The sequence below is a fragment of the Tamandua tetradactyla genome, chromosome 24 (genome assembly GCF_023851605.1).
Source record: "Tamandua tetradactyla isolate mTamTet1 chromosome 24, mTamTet1.pri, whole genome shotgun sequence".
Taxonomy (NCBI): Eukaryota; Metazoa; Chordata; class Mammalia; order Pilosa; family Myrmecophagidae; genus Tamandua; species Tamandua tetradactyla.
Window position 1 is genome coordinate 21,578,670 of NC_135350.1, and position 17,897 is coordinate 21,596,566.

At 36.8% G+C, this 17,897-nt stretch overlaps 1 protein-coding gene across 5 annotated transcripts in view; it reads right to left on the reverse strand.

Annotated features, from left to right (window-relative positions):
* NFKB1 (nuclear factor kappa B subunit 1) overlaps window positions 1–17,897 on the reverse strand; it is a 166,094-nt gene that overhangs the window by 120,513 nt on the left and 27,684 nt on the right. For 2 of the 5 annotated variants that reach the window (XM_077142676.1, XM_077142672.1), the window contains exon 1: window positions 16,300–16,448. The exons of the other annotated variants lie outside the window; for them this stretch is intronic. The gene's annotated coding sequence lies outside the window, so the exon portion shown is untranslated. Of the gene's footprint in view, window positions 1–16,299; window positions 16,449–17,897 lie in introns of those variants that run through there. 5 annotated transcript variants of the gene reach the window in all.

Genomic DNA, 17,897 nt, shown 5'->3' on the forward strand with positions numbered 1-17,897 from the left:
TGTTACTTAGATATAATTTTAATACTCTGTCTTGTGATAGTAATAAGGATGAAACTATATATAAAGGGTTAATTTTCACTATTTCCTTTTTGGAAAATAAATTGATAAAGAGAAAGGATATATATGTGCCTCTTTCCATAGAGCGAATTTTTTAGAAGAAAAGTGATATAAGGAATATGTGCATGTATACTGCATATAAGGTAAAACTTGCAAAAGAAATTTTCTTTTGGCTCTGTAATTCCAACTCTAGGAATTTGTCCTAAAGAAGCATTTGAGCAAGTGTGCACAGAAGTAAGTAGAATAATATTCACTACAGCAAAAAAAAAAAAAAAAAGGCAAAAGAAAAAACTGGAAACAACCCAAATGTCCTTTGATCATTTATTGTTTAATTACAATTATATTGCATTCATACAATTAAATATTAGACAATTGGTAAGAATAATAATTTAGATATATATACACCAACCTGGACATTTTTATTCCCTAAGCTATACATTTCATTAGTGTTTTAATTTTCAAATTCAATTATGTAATGGGAAAGATATATTTTTAATAGAAAAAAAGGAAAAATTAAACTGCCCTGAATTTTAAAGTTTAACTCTGATATCTTTGACACTTATTTATATACAGTAAATAAAGACAAAGTATAAATGAGCCAAAACTTTTTAAGCAATGATTTAATCTTCCTCATAACAAATATAATAGAAAAGATTTAATTTTAAAGGGACAGTTTATTTATATCTTTCTGATGATCTACTGTCTTAGAGACAATGAAAGAAATGCTAATAGTAGTTTTAGTTACTTTTTTTCTGAGCACTGATTTTGGAAAGTTTTTTAAAAGGAATCAATATTTGTTTCCTACCACACTTAGATTTGTAAAAACTCATTTTCCATGTTCTTCCATTCTTCCTTAAATTTTCAGCTCCCTCTTGTTTCATTTGAGTGCAGTGTGCCCCTTTACCATGTAGAGTAGCTGTCTGATTAAGTACAGGTACATTGTGTTAGGAGCTAGTAAAAAATAAAGCCCCTGTTTACAATGGAATGACAACCTAAAATGGAGGGTAGATACAGAGACAACATTCAATTAGTTAATTCATGTGAAGTCTATTCATATAAAGTTAATTCATGTTAATTCATGTATTATGATAGTTAATAAAATAGTTAACATTTGCTGGGTATCATTCACTGTGCTTCATTAGCTATTTTGCAAAAAAAAGTGAGTGATACATAACAAATGTTAGTTATTTTATTAGCTACCATAATAAAGAACATGTTTATGGTGAATAACTGGAAGAGTAATACTACACAGTAAAAGTGTTAGGCATTCTAAGAAAAATCAAGTATTTTAGTATATTTCCCAGTCTACATTTATAAGTCCACTGTTACAATCCCTCCCTAAGGGCTGGAGACATTTTTGGATGTCACACTGTGGGAAGAGAAGGAGGGAGTCCTATTAGCATCTATTAGGCAGAGGCCAGGGATGCTGCTAAACATCATAAAATGCAAAAGACAGCCTCTACACAAAGAATTATCCACCCCAGGTGACAGTAATGCTGAGGTTGAGAAACCCTGTTGAATGTCATCACATAATATCATGACAGTACTTTGGCTCATATGAAGAAGGCATTAGACTTTATTACCTCCCATAAGTTAAGGACTATAGCTAATGCTTCACAAATTTCACTTCATCCTCACAACAATCCAGAGAAGGAACTGTTATTGATATGATGAGAAAACTGAGGGTTAGAGTAGGTAAGTCATTTGCTCAAGTTGATAGAATAATGCTGGGTAATTTAATTCCATAGCCAATGGTTCTTTAACTTGTCTAAGAAGCAGAAGTGATTTGCTTCCTTGATTTACAGCATAATTTATTTTAATATAGCATCCTTGCACTAGGTCTTTTGAGAACTCAGACTGGAGCTAGTCTACTCAGGGAATAGCCTGAAAAGCAGAAAATAATTTTGTGACAGTGCACAAATCTCAAGTGAATTCCCCCCAAGGCAAAAAATGTGGGGATAAAAGTATCAAACAATGTTGAATGCTTCGCTTCATTAGTCATTCATTAAAAAAAGAGTTATATCTGTTACAAGTCAGTGGCCAAAGATACCAGAGTGCACAAGAGTGACTTCGTCCCTACAGTCACAGAATTTACAGTTATGCTTAATTGAAAATAATGGCCACAAATACTTTGCAACTCCACCCAAAAAAAAGGGAAAATCTATTTCTCCAGTCCTTGAGTCTGGGATGACCTGTGACTTGCTTTGATCAACAGAATGAGGCAAAAACGATGCTTTTGTGAGTTCCGAATCCAGGTTTCAAGAGACCCTACAGGAACCACACTCGCTCTCTTACAACAGAGCTGCATTATGAAAAATCCCGGGCCAGTCACGTGGGGATGAGAGATCACAGGGAGCAGAGAAGAGCAGTCTTAGCTGAGGCTCTCCTCCACCAACCACCCAGCTGAGCAGCCAAGATACTTCAGCCATCAGTGGAGCCAGCCCAGCCCAGAATGACCTAGCCAGCTTGTAAAATTGTGGGAAATAATAAGTGTTTGGTTTTAATTAGTAATATGGTGATTTCTTTTTTATGCAGCAAAAGCTCATACAAAAGGTTAGTAAATAGGAAGACAAATAGGCAAAAAAGATGCAACATATTAAGTGTCATGGGGAAGGGAAGGTGTTGTGGGGACCTGGGTAATTGTTACCTTCGTAAATCAGTAATTACACTTTCTTTGTTGGAGTCCTACTCAGACACTTTGTACTCATTTTTCTTTACTGTCTTATTCAGTTCAATTGAAAAAAAGAAAAAAGTCTATTACCCCAAAACACGGTAGTGTAAAAAGAAAAAATAGTACTATTAGAACCTTCAAAATGTAAAAATTAATAAATCATTGCTAGCTTTAAGTAGTGAAAGCATTATAAAATAAGTTATTAATGTTCTAATTCCTTTAACTCTCTAATATCTAAAACAAAATTCATCTCTTGTTTCAATGGGCCCACTCTTGACTGCCCAATACCTGTCAAAATATCATAATCTCAGGTTACTCAGGGTCGAAAGCTCAGTTACCCCTTTCTCCTTTCCCTCTCACTTTTCTCACAAGTATGTAGTCAATAAACAAGTTCTGCTGATTTTTTTTCTTTGCGTTGTTTCTTGTATCTGCCCCTCTGTTCCATTCCACTGTTATACCCTATCTCAGACCTTTATCACCACCCCTGAATGAAAGTAATAGACTCCCCACTATTCTTCTTTCACCTTAAGTATCTTTCATTATGGCTATATTATTTGGCTATACTCAAATCCCACCTCTGCCATAAAAGCTTATATTTTCCCTGAGCCCACATAAGGACAATTACCCTTCTTGATGTGATTGGTGATTTTATACTTGATATCATACTATATCATACCTATATATTTACCATCTTCTTAAATAGCTATAAGTACCAAAAAAAGTAAAATGGGAGTACTGCTTTGTTGTATTGTCAAATTGGCAAACAAAATATTTGGTGATCAATTTTAATGGTAAGAAGTATCCCAATTATAGATTTCTTAAAACGTGGACTTCTGGTTTCAATCATGACACAGTGACAGTTTTTGAACTTGCTCCCCATCCCACTGCCATAATCAACTGTAAAACTATATAAAATCTTTGAAGCAATAGTTTAGGATACTGGACAACACACTATAAGAAAATCAGAAACACCTGAGATGACCTCCACTTTCACTCTTTTTTTTTTTTTGAGGGGGAGTTTGCAAATGACCCTTTTTTGAAATACTTTCCTTTGTAACTCTCAATGAGCTGGACATTCCACTGCACCACTGTTGACATCATCTATGAAGTTATAAGGGTGGTGGCCATCAAGACTGCAATCTAGAATCTTTTTAATGGATCCAGAGAGTTCTCTGGTTAAAGACCAGTACTGCATCTGTTGGGCAATGGTGATGATTGTATCGAAAGACGTGCTTAATGTTTTTCTGCTTCTTTCTGTCTCTGGGCAGTTCTTTAAGGGTTTTGGTGATCAGGGGAGAGGCAGTAGGTATGGCCTAGCTACTCAAATGATCAGTTTCACTCTATCTTTAGACCCTTCTAGTCACCAGTTACCTTGGAGATATCATCACCAACTTTTATAGAGTCAGACACGGGTCAGATCTTGGAGGCCAGGGCAGTCATGGTACCAACTTCCCTACCAGTATGCCTCAGGTACATGACTTTGATCTCTCTGGAGCCAAACATGGGTGGCATGGTGAAGGTGGACGGTGCCAGGTGAACCCAGACGTGGGACTACAGAAAGTGGTATTTTGGCCCCCTCTGAGCCAAAAGTCAAAAGACACCCTGACTATTTGACTCAGGGCACTTTTCAATCATGATACAATGAAGGAGAACCCCACAAGACAGCTTCAATCTCACTGAGCACAGCACCACAAAGAAGGGAACTAGTCAGAAAAAGAGACTCAGAAATCTGCATGGGGTCACCGCTGGCCATTGGCTAAATACATCCAAGGCCTAGTAGAAAACAGCTGTGGGGATCTGAGAGCTGAGTGGAGATTCCAATGGTCATACAGTGCTGAGAGACACTGCAATTCAAATCAGGCAGGGAGCAGATACCTCACTGAACATTCTGAACATCCAGGTGAGATCCCAGAAAGGCCATGCAATAGGGGTCAAGAGCACATCTTTGAATTTGGACTGTTCTAAACCCATCTTAATAGAACCAGATGTGCTGCCAATAAATTAATAACCTGCTACAATGAAACTCAACACTCCTTAAAGGAAGACAAAAAGCTGAACTCTGTGCAATGCAATTCACATTGTATAGCATACAATAAAAAATGATCAAGCATGAAAAGAAAGAAAATATCCAAAAGGAAAAAATAACACAGACGTTGGAATTAATATTCAATGATTTTAAAATACACAATAGCAATATATTCAAGAATGTAAAGGAAAAGATGAACATAATAAATAAATAGAGAGGGGATTTCAGCAAAGAAATAGAACCTATAAAAAAAGGACCAATTGTAAACTCTAGAACTGAAATGAAAAATTCAGCAGATGAACTTATTATCATATTGGACACTATAGAAGAATGGATCAATAAACTTGAAAAAAAGATTAAGAAAAACTATCCAGACTGAAGCACAGAGATAAAAAAAGGCAGAAAGAAATATCTATTTCAATGACCTGTGGAACAATATCAAGTAATATTATGCATGTGTAATTTCGGGTCCCAGAAAGAGAGGAGAAATAAAAAAATATTTGGTCCTCACATTGGACAAAGACAAATAAAATCATAGGCATGTTATAGCCAAATTGCTAAAAAGTAATACTAAAGAAAAAAAATCCAGGGACAAAACAAATCATTTAATTTATGGGGGAACAATGATAAGCATTACTGACTGACTTCTCATCAGATAAAATATAAGCCAGAAGATAACATAAAGGCATCTTTAAAGTACTTGGAATAAAAAGGATCAATGAATTCTATATTGGTGAAAGTTTCCTTTGAAAATAAAGGTGAAATCAACATTTTCAGATAAACAAGAGCCGAGGAATTTCTCACCAGCATACCTGAACTGAAAGTCATGCTAAAGAAAGTTCTTCATGTTGAAGGGAGATAATAGTAAATAAAAACTTGAACCTACATAAAAGAGTGAAAGACTCTGAAAAATCACAAATATGTGGATAAGTGTAAGACTTTGTTTTCACATTTCTTACACAGACAATTATCTGTTCAAAGTAAGCCCATAATAATATCATTTGGAGTTTATAACATATGCAGAAGTAAATGTCTAGCAATCGCAGCATAGAGGAAGGGCCTCAAGAGAACAAATGGAAGTATATTGGGGTCAACTTCATGCATTATGTATGAAGTGCTATAATATTATCTCATAGTAAACTCCAAGGTATATATTGCAACCCTAAAGCAACCACTTTAATAAACACAGCTCAGGATGGAAATGAAATGGAATAATTAAGAAAAATGATTTATCCAAAAGATAGTAAGAAAGAAGGAAAAAAACGAAAAGAGAACAAATGTTTCAAATAGATATTAAGTAGCAAGATAGACTTAAACCCAATCATATCAACAACTACATTTACATGGGGATGAACTAAAATCATCTATCAAAAGCAGAGAATATCAAACTAGATAAAATAGCAAGAAAGATCCAAGTATACAATTTCATAAGAATTGCATTCTGATTATAAATACACAGTTTAAAAGAAGGATGGAAAATTATACTAATCATACTAGGCAAAACAAATGAAAACATAGCAGAATATTCAGACTTCAAGACAAGGAATATTACCAGGGACAAAGAGGAACATTTTATAAGAAGAAAAGGACTAATTCATCAAAAAGAAATAATCATCTTAAATGTGCATGCGTCAATTAACAGAACTTCAAAATATATGAAGAAAAAAACTGGCAGAACAAAAGGAATGATAAGACTAATATAATTATAGTTAAGGTTTTTAAACACTCCTCCCTCAGTAATTGATAAAAGCAAATTAACAGAAAAAATCAATAACAGTATTGAAGATTTAGGAAAACAACATCAACCAACTTAACTATTGTAGTGTACACTGTGTGTGTACACTATTCTACTCAATGACTGCAGATGTACAATTCTTTCAAATTCACATGGAACATTCACCAAGATAGATCACACTCTGGCCTATAAAACAAGTCTCAAATTTCAAAGAACTAAAAATATACAGAATATGTTATCTAAACAAAATGGAATTAAATTGGAAATCAATAACAGAAAGATATCCAGAAATCCTCAAATATCTAGACAAGATGTTAAGTTATGGAAAAAGGGTCTTTTAGAACCAATAAAACATAATAAATATAACCTATTCCCCAGTATGAAAGCAGCATCTAAATGCTATATCATGCCTACTATAACCATGGCAGACAGGGATCTTTTTAGAGAAATGACCAGAATGTATTCCAATGTGTTCCATAAGAAACAAGTATTTGCCCATGGTTGTTTTCTTAGTCGTAGCTGACTAGAGTTTATAGCATCAAACAATGTTTTTCAAACTATCTAATCATATTGTAATTAAGTATCATGTATGTCAATTGACATTCCATTTAAGAATAAATAATCATTAATGCCACACTTGGATAAAATCTGGTGACAATAAATTTGTAGACTAGGGAAGTTCTTTAAAGATTATAGTAAATTAGATCACATTTTACAGATTATAACTAAAGATGTTCCTAAGATACTGTTGCCTTCCATTTCTAAAGAAAAGCTAATTCATTACATCTGCTCAACATTTGCCCCCTTCTATTCAGATGAAATCAGAAAGGGATTTGACTTACTGTATTTTGTTCTAAACCTTTTGCTTCCACATTTCTAATGCTAGAAATTTCTTCTTCCCTAAAAATACAGTATGACAGAATTTTAATTTTGACATCTGGTCTTTGTCTTAAGCATCAGTTTGGATGTATTTCTATGTTCAAAATTAAGGAAGAAGTAGACTTCTTAAATTATGAATTAGAGATTAGTATTCTTTTAATCAAATGTAGAGCAACCAATTCCCTTCTCTTAAATCCGAATATAACTTGAATCTAGTTTGGATTGAGGTCATTTTTATTAATCCTCAAAAATTAATGAAAATATGCTCTTTACGTAGTAAAATAAAATTCATCACCTGAACCAGCAATGTTTGGTTCTATGGATATGGTTATAAACTACCTGGAGGAAAAAAGGGTCTCCTCAAAGAAACAATCACAGCAATAATCTTCTAATTAGGTACAAAAACATAATGATTCGCAAACATCAAAATCAGGCCTTTACTGGGGACCTTCCAATCTTGAATGTAGTTATGAAGACCTTTCCACACTGATCACCCAAATAGAGAAACATTTCAATGTATGCAGGTGTCAATACATAAAGTTGAGTGGGGAGAAAGAGGTGAGTTATACTGTCTCTTCTAGCTCTAATAAGGTCTGAGAAAACTTCTTTCTCCCAGATCTCTTTTGTCAGTGACCTTAAATACTTGGTAAGAAGAAAAATATTTACTCTTAAAGTCATAAATGATAAATTAATGTGATAATAATTTATTACATATTTTTACTAACATCTTAGGAAAAAAACATCAATTTAAACACAACATTGTTCCTACCTCTTTAAACAACTTGGACTAACTCCTGTCTGGCTATTAAGTGACTGGAATTCTGAGTCATTTTCTAGATTATTTTGTTTTACTTTCCCATTCAAGTCAATAATAAAGTTCAAGTCCTAATTTAATGTAAGACTCTCCTGCTCAACTTTTATCATACTTTCATTATCCATTTGATGAACTCTTCAAGACTCCTAGGTTAAAAACACACACAGAAAGACAGGGTAATGCATGTATGAACAGAATAATAAACGGATGGACTAAATGACTATGGTCATTCTAAAACCCCAAAAACGATTTTCTCAGGCTTCCTGCTGGTTTGAAATTAGCAGTGAGTGAATTTCTTAAAAAATTATCTCTCCTACTTCCTCTCTTTTAAAATTCAGTTCTCAATTTTAATTTAATATAAATCAATAGTTTCATAGATACCCTTAAGTACTCTCCTGAATATTCAAAAAAAACTGAAAAAAGTTAACTTTAATTTTTATTCTTAACCTTCTTCATGGCTCCTCCTTTCTACTTTGAATTTCTTCTGCATGGGACAACCATTCATATGCTTTCAATCCTTCCATATCACCCTTAAAAAAAACCCAACAACAGTTTTATTCACACACCGTACAATCCATCCAAAGTGTGCAATCAATGGCTCTCAGTACAATCAGAGTCGTGCATTCATCATCACAATCAACTTGAGGACATTCTCATTGCTGCAAACAGAAAAATCTCATACCCACTAGACACTCCCATTATTAACACATAGCACTGGCATAGTGCCCTTGTTATAACTGATGAAAGAATACTGCAATCAACATTGCTGTTAACTATAGTCCATAGTTTACATTAGTTTTATTTTTCCCATATACCACCCTACTATAGTAGCAGTGTAATAGTGGCATACATTTGTTCATGTAAGAACATTCTTATATTTGTACAATTAACCACAGTCATCATCCGCACAAGTGTTCACTGTTATACAACCCCAGATTTTATCCCCTAGCTCTCCTTCTAGTGACATACACAATTCTAAACTTCCCCTTTTAACCACAGTCACACTCATAATTTAGCGCCGTCAGTTACACTCATAATAATGTGCTACCATCACCTCTTCCCATTTCCAAACATTTACATCAACGTTATTAAGAATTCCATACAAATTAAGCCTCAGCTCCGTATTCTCAACCTTCATTCTATCTTCCGGCATACTCTCGATTTTTGCTAGTATTACATTATACTAGCTACTATACATTGTAAGGCATTCTTCTCCTTTGACATTACCACCACACTTACCCCTAATTTAAGAAAAACACTGTAGTTATAAATTAAGTTATTAATGGTCACCAATTGTTATGGATTGAATCATATTTCTCACAAAGACTTGTTTATGCCCTAACCCCTGGTCTTGTAGCGGTGAACTCATTTTTTTTTTTTTTTTGGCATGGGCAGGCTCTGGGAAACGAACCCTGAACTCATTTTTTTTTTTTTTTTTTTTTTAAAGAGAGAGGGAGGAAAGGAAGGAAAGACAGAGAAGGAAGGAAGGATGGAAGAAAGGGAAACATTTTTAAACATTTTCTTGTTTTATTATATTTTGTTTGTTTGTTTGTTTTTTACATGGGCTGGGGCCGGGAATCGAACCGGGGTCCTCCGGCACGGCAGGCAAGCACTCTTGCCCGCTGAGCCACCGCGGCCCCCCGCCCCCCTGAACTCATTTTTAAATAGGATCTTTGAAGGTCCTATTAGTTGAAATGAGGCCAACTGAATCAGGGTAGAACTTAATCCAATGGTTGGAGAATTTAAAAGCAGAAAAAATTTGGATAGAGGGAGCAGGAGATACTAGGAGGCAAAAGGAAACAGATAGCCATGTAATAGAGGCAGAGATTTTGAGTTATGGACTGCCAGCAAGCTATCACCAGAATGCTACAGACTTCAGAGAAGGCATGGTTCTTTCAGCCCCTTGATTTTGGACTTCTAACTTTCAAAACTATGAGATAAATTCCTGTTGTTTGAGCCAACCAGTGTACAGTTCTTTGTTATAGCAGCCCTTGCAAACTAAGACACCAATAAATGGTTAAACACCACAGAATAAACCTACACTTATGCTAAGAACTGGTTAAAAAAAAAAAAGTTCTTAAAATAGCAATAAACCACAAATCTGTAGTCAAGAACTTGTATTAAAATATCCCCAAAATAGTAATTCTCGGCATTCCAAAAATGCCTGTCTTGGAAGGCATATCTCCTAAGACAATTAAGTAATTTATTTTCACTAACCACTTAAATGAATTGCAGCCTTGGGCACAGAACCAAAAAACAGGCATGTTGATTAGGGAGTCTGTCATCACTTTTAATTTTTTCTTTGCATGCTTAATATATGTCAGAATTTATTTCTGGAGCTAAAGATGAGGGATAGATAAGCCCTCACATTGAAATACAAAACATGGTGTAAAATGTTTAGTCCAAATCACGCGAAACATAAGTGGTAAGAAAATAATCCCTGTTATTTTGAGAAATAAAATTCATTATAGCAATAATTTTTTTAAAATGTTAATAAAATTCTTTCTGGATAAGTGTGCTTAACTTTATACAGGTCTTGGACTTTCTTTAGCAAATCTTTCCTAAAACTAACAGCAAGCCTCATTTATCAAAAAGGCTCAAATCAGAGAAAAATCCAACAACTTTATTCCTCAGCGGAAATGTATGGATTGTCCATACGTTTTTCACTAATACAGTACAGATCAGGTCTATGCTATTGCTTTGTGTGTTTGTGTGTGTGTTTTATGTTTCTCTTCATGCCCAGAAGCTGTAGGTTCAGTTGATTACATAATAGAACAGCACGATTTACAGTTCTTTGGTATTTTTCTCAAAGGGATGCCACAGGCAGAGTTGGATTTTTTTATTGTGACTAACAAACACTGATGCTATCCACCTTTATAGCTCTTTTCAACATTGATCACTTTACAAGGCACTGTTATATAAGTAAAGGTTTAACTTCTTCCTCAGTTTTTTAACAACAAAAAAAAGATTATGAACACTCTCTCGATGATTAGATAGATAGAATATAATTTTAACTTGAATATCATTTTGTGAGTGACACAAAGAGAGATGAGGGTCAGAATCAGAATTAATGGCCAGCAAGGCAGAAAGGACTGAAGACATCAGTAGCTTTCATTAAAATGATTTGGACTTCCGGCAAAGCCTACCCTAAGTCTCCAGTCTCCCTTGGGGCACAATAACACTAGAACTGGGAGTGCTAGCATTTTGCTCTTTGCTAGTCTGGGTAGTATATTTCATTTTCATAAATTGTGTTTACAAAGAATAAACGGTTAGATTCAGAGTTTCAAGGTCAATTTTCTGAAAATGCTGCAACTGAGAAATAATTAACAAACCCTGTTATGATGAGGCCCCAGTTTTTATAACACTGCAAAATCGTTGAAGTACAAAAATGGTAAGTCCAGCAAACCCTGCTAAAAGTCTACTTGTTCCCAAGGTTTCCCATCTAGTTACTTCTGAGTATCACAGATTTATGGGTGATGAGTATTTAATTCTAGATTTCATGACATATTTTGTTTTTACTCAATGTCTGATTAATTTAGATAGGCTTTAATAATTCATGAATTACAAAGCCATGCTTGCAGCATTGTTTCCATTTTTGGAGATGTTAGGATTGAAATTAGGTTTAACAGAGCCTCAGAGAAATTCTAATTTAGTCAAAAAGTTACATTTCTTACTTTTACTTAGCACCTTTTTTCATTTCATTTTCATTTTATTATTACTTTGCTTGATAAGTTCCTCTAAAACTTTGAAACCAAAAGACTTTGTTTTGTTTTGCTTTGTTTCAGTTCATAAACTCTTTGGGATTGAAATGCTTCTCTTTTGGAAGGCAGTAGTTACTTTAATAAATTATCTGTATTAGTAAACTTCAAATGTTCATTAGATCAAGATATAACATTTAGGTGGAGTTGTTTTTTTTCAGCTTGCTCCTTTCCAGAAAGTAAAGGAAAGCAAAATACTGTCATTTGCATTCCCTGAAGAAAAAGTCCACCCATTTTTTTTAAGTTAATGACATTCATTCATTCAACGAATAGTTATTGATTCCTCACTCTGTAACAATAAGTTCAATGCTAAGCATCAGACATACCTTTATCAGTATGAATTGGGTATAATTTAACTATTTAGGATTTTTATTCCTTTCACATAGCTCTCTTCTCCACTCTTTTTTTTTTTTAATAACAGGCTCTTTTAAAGATTAAGTTATATAAAATAGTCACATTCTTCCTCAAGGCTCTATGTGTCAGAAACTTTTTTCAAAGTTCAAAAAAACTGACTCTGAAGATACTTTAAATTTATTAATCTCTGTTGAAAGCATGGGTCAAAATAAAAACTGGTTGCAAGGTGCTTGGTCTAATGGTGAAATGTAAATAAAAAGTAGCAGGCCAAATGTAATGAGGGATTAAATAATCAATAATCATTCACATTTCAAAAACAGGCAACAAATTGAAGCAGACGAAACTTGTACCACTGACATTTAAATGTGTACTAGTTATTACAGAAAGTAAAAGGAAAAAATGATGATTTTTAATTGGCTTAAAAAATTTTAATTACAATATATTTTTTCTGATTAATAATTTAAAAGAAACAACTGCTTTCACCTATAATCTGTATCATTAAGCATTCTATAATCTTGAACAAATTATACTTGATATTACTTTTATGTTGTGTAAAAGCATTCAAATTAGGCTTTAAATCATTTGTAGTGAAGTAATGAGATTTTAATTTATAAGTTATTTTCTAAATTATTGGCTGATCTTCATGGCAGGTCTACCAACCTCCCCTGAAAATATGAAAGGCAGCATCTTAATTTGCACTCAGGAACATCCTCTAATACAGTAGAGACCAAAAGTACAAAGCAATTTCATCATCGTGAAAAGAATGTTACAGTGAAGCAATGGCTATTCATTAATGCAATACTGCAAAGATAAGAGGCTTGGTTATGCTACCATAACTATTAACTTTACAAAATAATCTGGTCTCAAATATTAATCTCTTCTGAAAAAAAAAAAACCCACAACAATCAAGGAGCCAAAGTGATTTGCAGGACTATGCTATTCTGTCCGAACATTTCTTCCTAAAGCTGAATGCCTTTATGGTTCATGCTTCTCCAGTTCTTTAAAACCCTCAAGGTCTCCTAAGGAATGAGACAGCCAATTCGAAGGGATATAAATGTTCCTGATGATTTACCTGCTCAAATCTAACTTACAACACTGTGAGTTCAGTGGGAATGAGAAATAATGCTCAGCAAGGTAAATTGCTCCAGTGTGGTTTACTGGTTACCAGGAAGCAACTGTCAACTCACTTGGAGACAACAAATGTGGAGGTTGGAGTAGAACATCTTAGAGTCCCCTCAAGCACTAAAATACTGTTTCTCCATTTTCTTCTCTTTCTTTTCTTCCAATATATAACAATGTAAGTACTTTATAAGATTCACGCTGTAAACAGAAAAATAATCAACCAAATAAAACAATCTTCTTACTAAAAGTAAGTAAAATTACTGAAAAACTTTGAGCACCACTCATTTACATCCATTCCTTCTAAAGTTGTTCTTGTTCAATCTGTAGAATAGAAAAGCATAATCTGAATATCTACATTTTTGACTAAACTATTCTGCTTTTCCAGATACACTTCCTACTGCAGGCATCTTCAGTGCTCAGAACAGCAGATTTATCCTAATAAATTCTGAAGAAGAAAAAGGTATTTTGACTGCTTTGGCAACTCAGAAATAATTTTTCATCTCGCTGCTTTCAAATGCCAACTACTGTTTTTACTATTCCCAAGTTCAAACTAATCGAATGTTATGAAGTAACCACTTCCCCCAAAAGCCAGAACTTTCACCTCCTCTGAACAGGGGAATACCTTTCATAAATGAGGTATAATAAAGGCTTGCTGATCGAATGATAGTCCAAGATCCATGCAGCTGCCAATTCCTTATCTGAATGACTTATCTACCACAATGAGCAATTCCTGAAAGTCATGGTAGTAACTTCATCAATTATCTGGAAGTCTGAAACTAGTAATAATAATACTTTTCGTAAAAGCCTCCTTAAATATTAGTTTCTCAAACTAACTTCAATTTATTCCAAGGAACAATGACAAGTGAAATATGAGGTATGTGATTACTGATTCTAAAGTCCTGCCTCATTTCAAACTAATTGAGCTTCTACCAACCATAACTGTCAATACAGATGATCTTGTAAAAGAGGGAGAAGTAAAAAGGAAGTGCAAAGAGCAAAGTAGTACTTACAAAGGGGAATGATTATTTTTGTATGTATGCTTCAGTATTTATTTACTAACTAGATTTGAAAAACAGGGAATTCAGCCCAAGTGAGTGCCAAGTGCAGAACGTATGACAAAGTCAAAATTTCAAAGCAAAGATTTACAAATCTCTACCAACCCTTAATAGGATTATACTATTTTCTTTAAAAAAAAAAAGAGTCTTCCAAACATGTCAGGAATGGTTTACTATTCACATTAAACACTATTTTGGTCCAGCATTAAGTCTACACATGCATCCTCCTTTGTGTTCAGGTTTGTCCAGTAGACTGTGGCCCAGGAAAACATTTTATCTAAACAAGCTGTGGAGGGCATTTAGGAATTGTGAGCATCTCAATGTGGATGGATAATTTCAGGAGAAGCTGATGAACATTTCCCTTCACCATATATGATCTTGTTATTTCAGCAATTCAATTTCAAGATAAATGTAAAATGCTATAGGAAACAAAATGTTCCCTGTCTTCCCAAGTTCATAAGCTCTAAAAATAATACTTTGCTTTAAATTACTTACATCATTTCTTTAGTGCAGAAAAGAGTAAAAGGATTAATCTCTAGAAAGCACAATATTAAAATCAGGAAAACAACATGCTTCAGCTAAGGGCTTTATTTTAATCAAAGTTTCCTTTTAAAGTTTTAACTAAATAATACAATTTAAAATCAGCAAGAATATTCCTTTGAGAATTTCTTCTAGAAAAAATAACCACCGAACATCTTGATCCCAAGCTTTAGTGTTTCTCAAAGATCATCAGTTTGTGGAAGAATAGTTTTATGCCAAAGCTATTAAATGTTTTAATATTACCATAATAATTTGCTCAGATTACGAGTTTTATAATAAAATCCTCAAGTTAAATATGTTACTGCATAAGCTGCAATGCTGAAAAGCCCTACTTAATAAAGTCCATGAAAATGTCTTAAATCTTGATAATTCCTGCATCAAGCCCCATTTATGTTTCCAGATAGACCCATAAATCAGGGCAAACGTCTCCACGGTGTCTATCTTAAAAGACCACAGGATAAGCTTTGTTTATATCATTATTCTTACTTTAGAGGTCATGCCCAATGCATGGTGCCATTGTACAAGAGTTTTATATAATTGGTGTCTAAAAACTGCTCTAAGGCAGCAATTGCTTTTCTCTCTCAAATGTCAGGTCCTGTAGCATAAGTACCAGTCCCTCCTTATTTTTTTTAAATTAACGTACGTATAGGTCCTATAGTAAATGAATATAATGTCACGGTTAGATTGGTTGTGCGCGTGTGTGTGTGTGTGTGTAGAGAGAGAGAGAGGCGGTATGCGTGGTTGAGACTTCTTTTAGCAATAGGAAAAGGAAGAAAAAGACTCTCCTATACTATTTTGGAGAGGTGGGAAGGGCTTTCCAAGCCAAAGGACTGACAAGCGCTTCTGCTTTCATTTTATGGAACTCCCTTAGGTGAAATCTGGTTGAGCACTACACCAACCACCTTTCCTTCTCTCCTCCGCGCCGCAGACCACCTCATCCCTCCCTCCATCTCCCAGGAAGGGGGTGGGAATGGGGATTAAAAAGTTTGCAAGACTGCCCCTTTGGTTCCCGATCCCGCCTCGGGGAGAAAGGTGCAGGAGAAGGACAGCCCGGGCAGCCGCGGCCCTTCAGCCGACCGTCCCCTGCACAGTACGGGTGAGCCTTTCCCCCTCTCGCCAATCCCATGTGCCTTCCAACTACTGTCAACCTTCTCCTACGTTCAAGTCCAGCGGTTAGCGCAGGAATGAGGAAGTCTGAGCAGGGCTGGAGGGGGTGCGGGGCGGGTATGAGGCGGGACTCGGGCCACAGGTCCCCAGCGTGGCCCCCACTTGCCTGAGTGTGGCTTACCCTGGTCGCGAGTCCGCGCTCGGTCTCCCGGCGCCAGTGGGCTCTCCCTTCAGGGAGGCGCAGGACTGAAGCTCCGCAAGGAAGAGGCAGGGGCCAGCCAGAGCCCGCGCGGGTCCCGGTGCGGGTCGGGGCGAGCGGGCGCGCGGTATCTGCGGGCCGGGGCCAGTCAGCGCCGCGCCATGTCCGCAGCGCGGGCGGAGGGAGGCTCCGGGCGCGCGGTGGCCGGGCCGCGGCAGCGCTGCCTTCCCGGGCGCGGCGGCTCCGGCCTGGGCTGGGCTGGGCTAGGCTGGGCTCTCCGAGCGGGGCCGGCGGCGGGGCGCAGGCCGAGGGCTGCGGCAGTGGTGAGAGGCCCGACAGACGGGAAGGGCAGGGGAAGCTGTCAGCGCGTCGCCGGGCCGCTCCGGTGGCGAAACCTCCTCTTCCTGCCCCGGCTCGCTGGTGCACTTCTCTCTCTTTCTCTCTCGCTCACTCTCTCACTTCCTGGCTGGAAATTCCCACTGACGTCGAGAGAGAAGACAGACAGAGGGACACACGCGCACACGCAGCGGGGGCGGGAGGTGGGGTAGCCGCCAGGGGTGGGGAAAGCCCGCACTTCGGGGGCTGCACTACGCCCCCGGCCCGACCTAGTCGTTCCCACTCGGCTCGCGTCCTCTGGGGCCGCCCTGGGGCTCAGGGCGAGGGGCGCGCGCGGAGCGGCCTGGACGCGGTGGTCCCCCACGGGTCTCCCGCTCGGGACCTGTGCTCCTGAGGTGCGGAGGGCTGGAGCTGGCGGGGACGCCCCCTGGAAGCGCCTGCGAGTCGAATTGTCCCGGGAAGCAGGCAGCGCCAAAGGCGGTGGAGGTGGCGGCTGCGCCACTGTTGGAGTCTCCGTTCCAGAGCCCTTAAGGGCAGGCCCCAGCAGCTGGAGGGCATGGGCCGGCATGAATCCAAGCATGCCATACATAAAAATAAATCTCATCTGTATATTCCATCTAAGTGTGTCTCAATTACACTCAGATCTTTTCGCAGATTAAACTCGAATCTCAATGTCATAAATGACTTCTATACAGTGAAGTTGGAGCAGCTACCTTTTTTTTTGATGAAGTCTTAAATCTTGGTTATATGACAGTCATTCAGAACTTTCATGTGCAGGGTATTGTCATGCCTTTATGATAATTATGCAATGGAATTATAGTGCTGGTGGTAGCCATCTTTTTTATCCAATCCTTAACAAATATTGGTCTGCTAGAAGGGAAATTTTATCTTTTTTCTGTAGATATTGCTACTAGAATCCAGGCAGGCACCAATGACCACTTATCATTGGTCATTGGAGCTTCTTTAGGTGCCAGGCAGTGTGTTAGGCACAATCGTGAGCTGAAATAGATATTTTAGAGCACATTATCACATATTGAGTTCAGTGACAGCTCTGTAAATTTAACTTCAAAACATTGGTAATATATAATCATCAGGAGGTGTTGCTATGGCATTAAATTACTCCTGGGAAGTTTGTTCTCTTCCTGTTTCAGTTTGCTAAAGATGCCAGAATGCAGTATACCAGAAATGGGCTGTCTTTTAAAAATGGGGATTTGTTAAATTACATGGCCTTACAATTCTAAGGC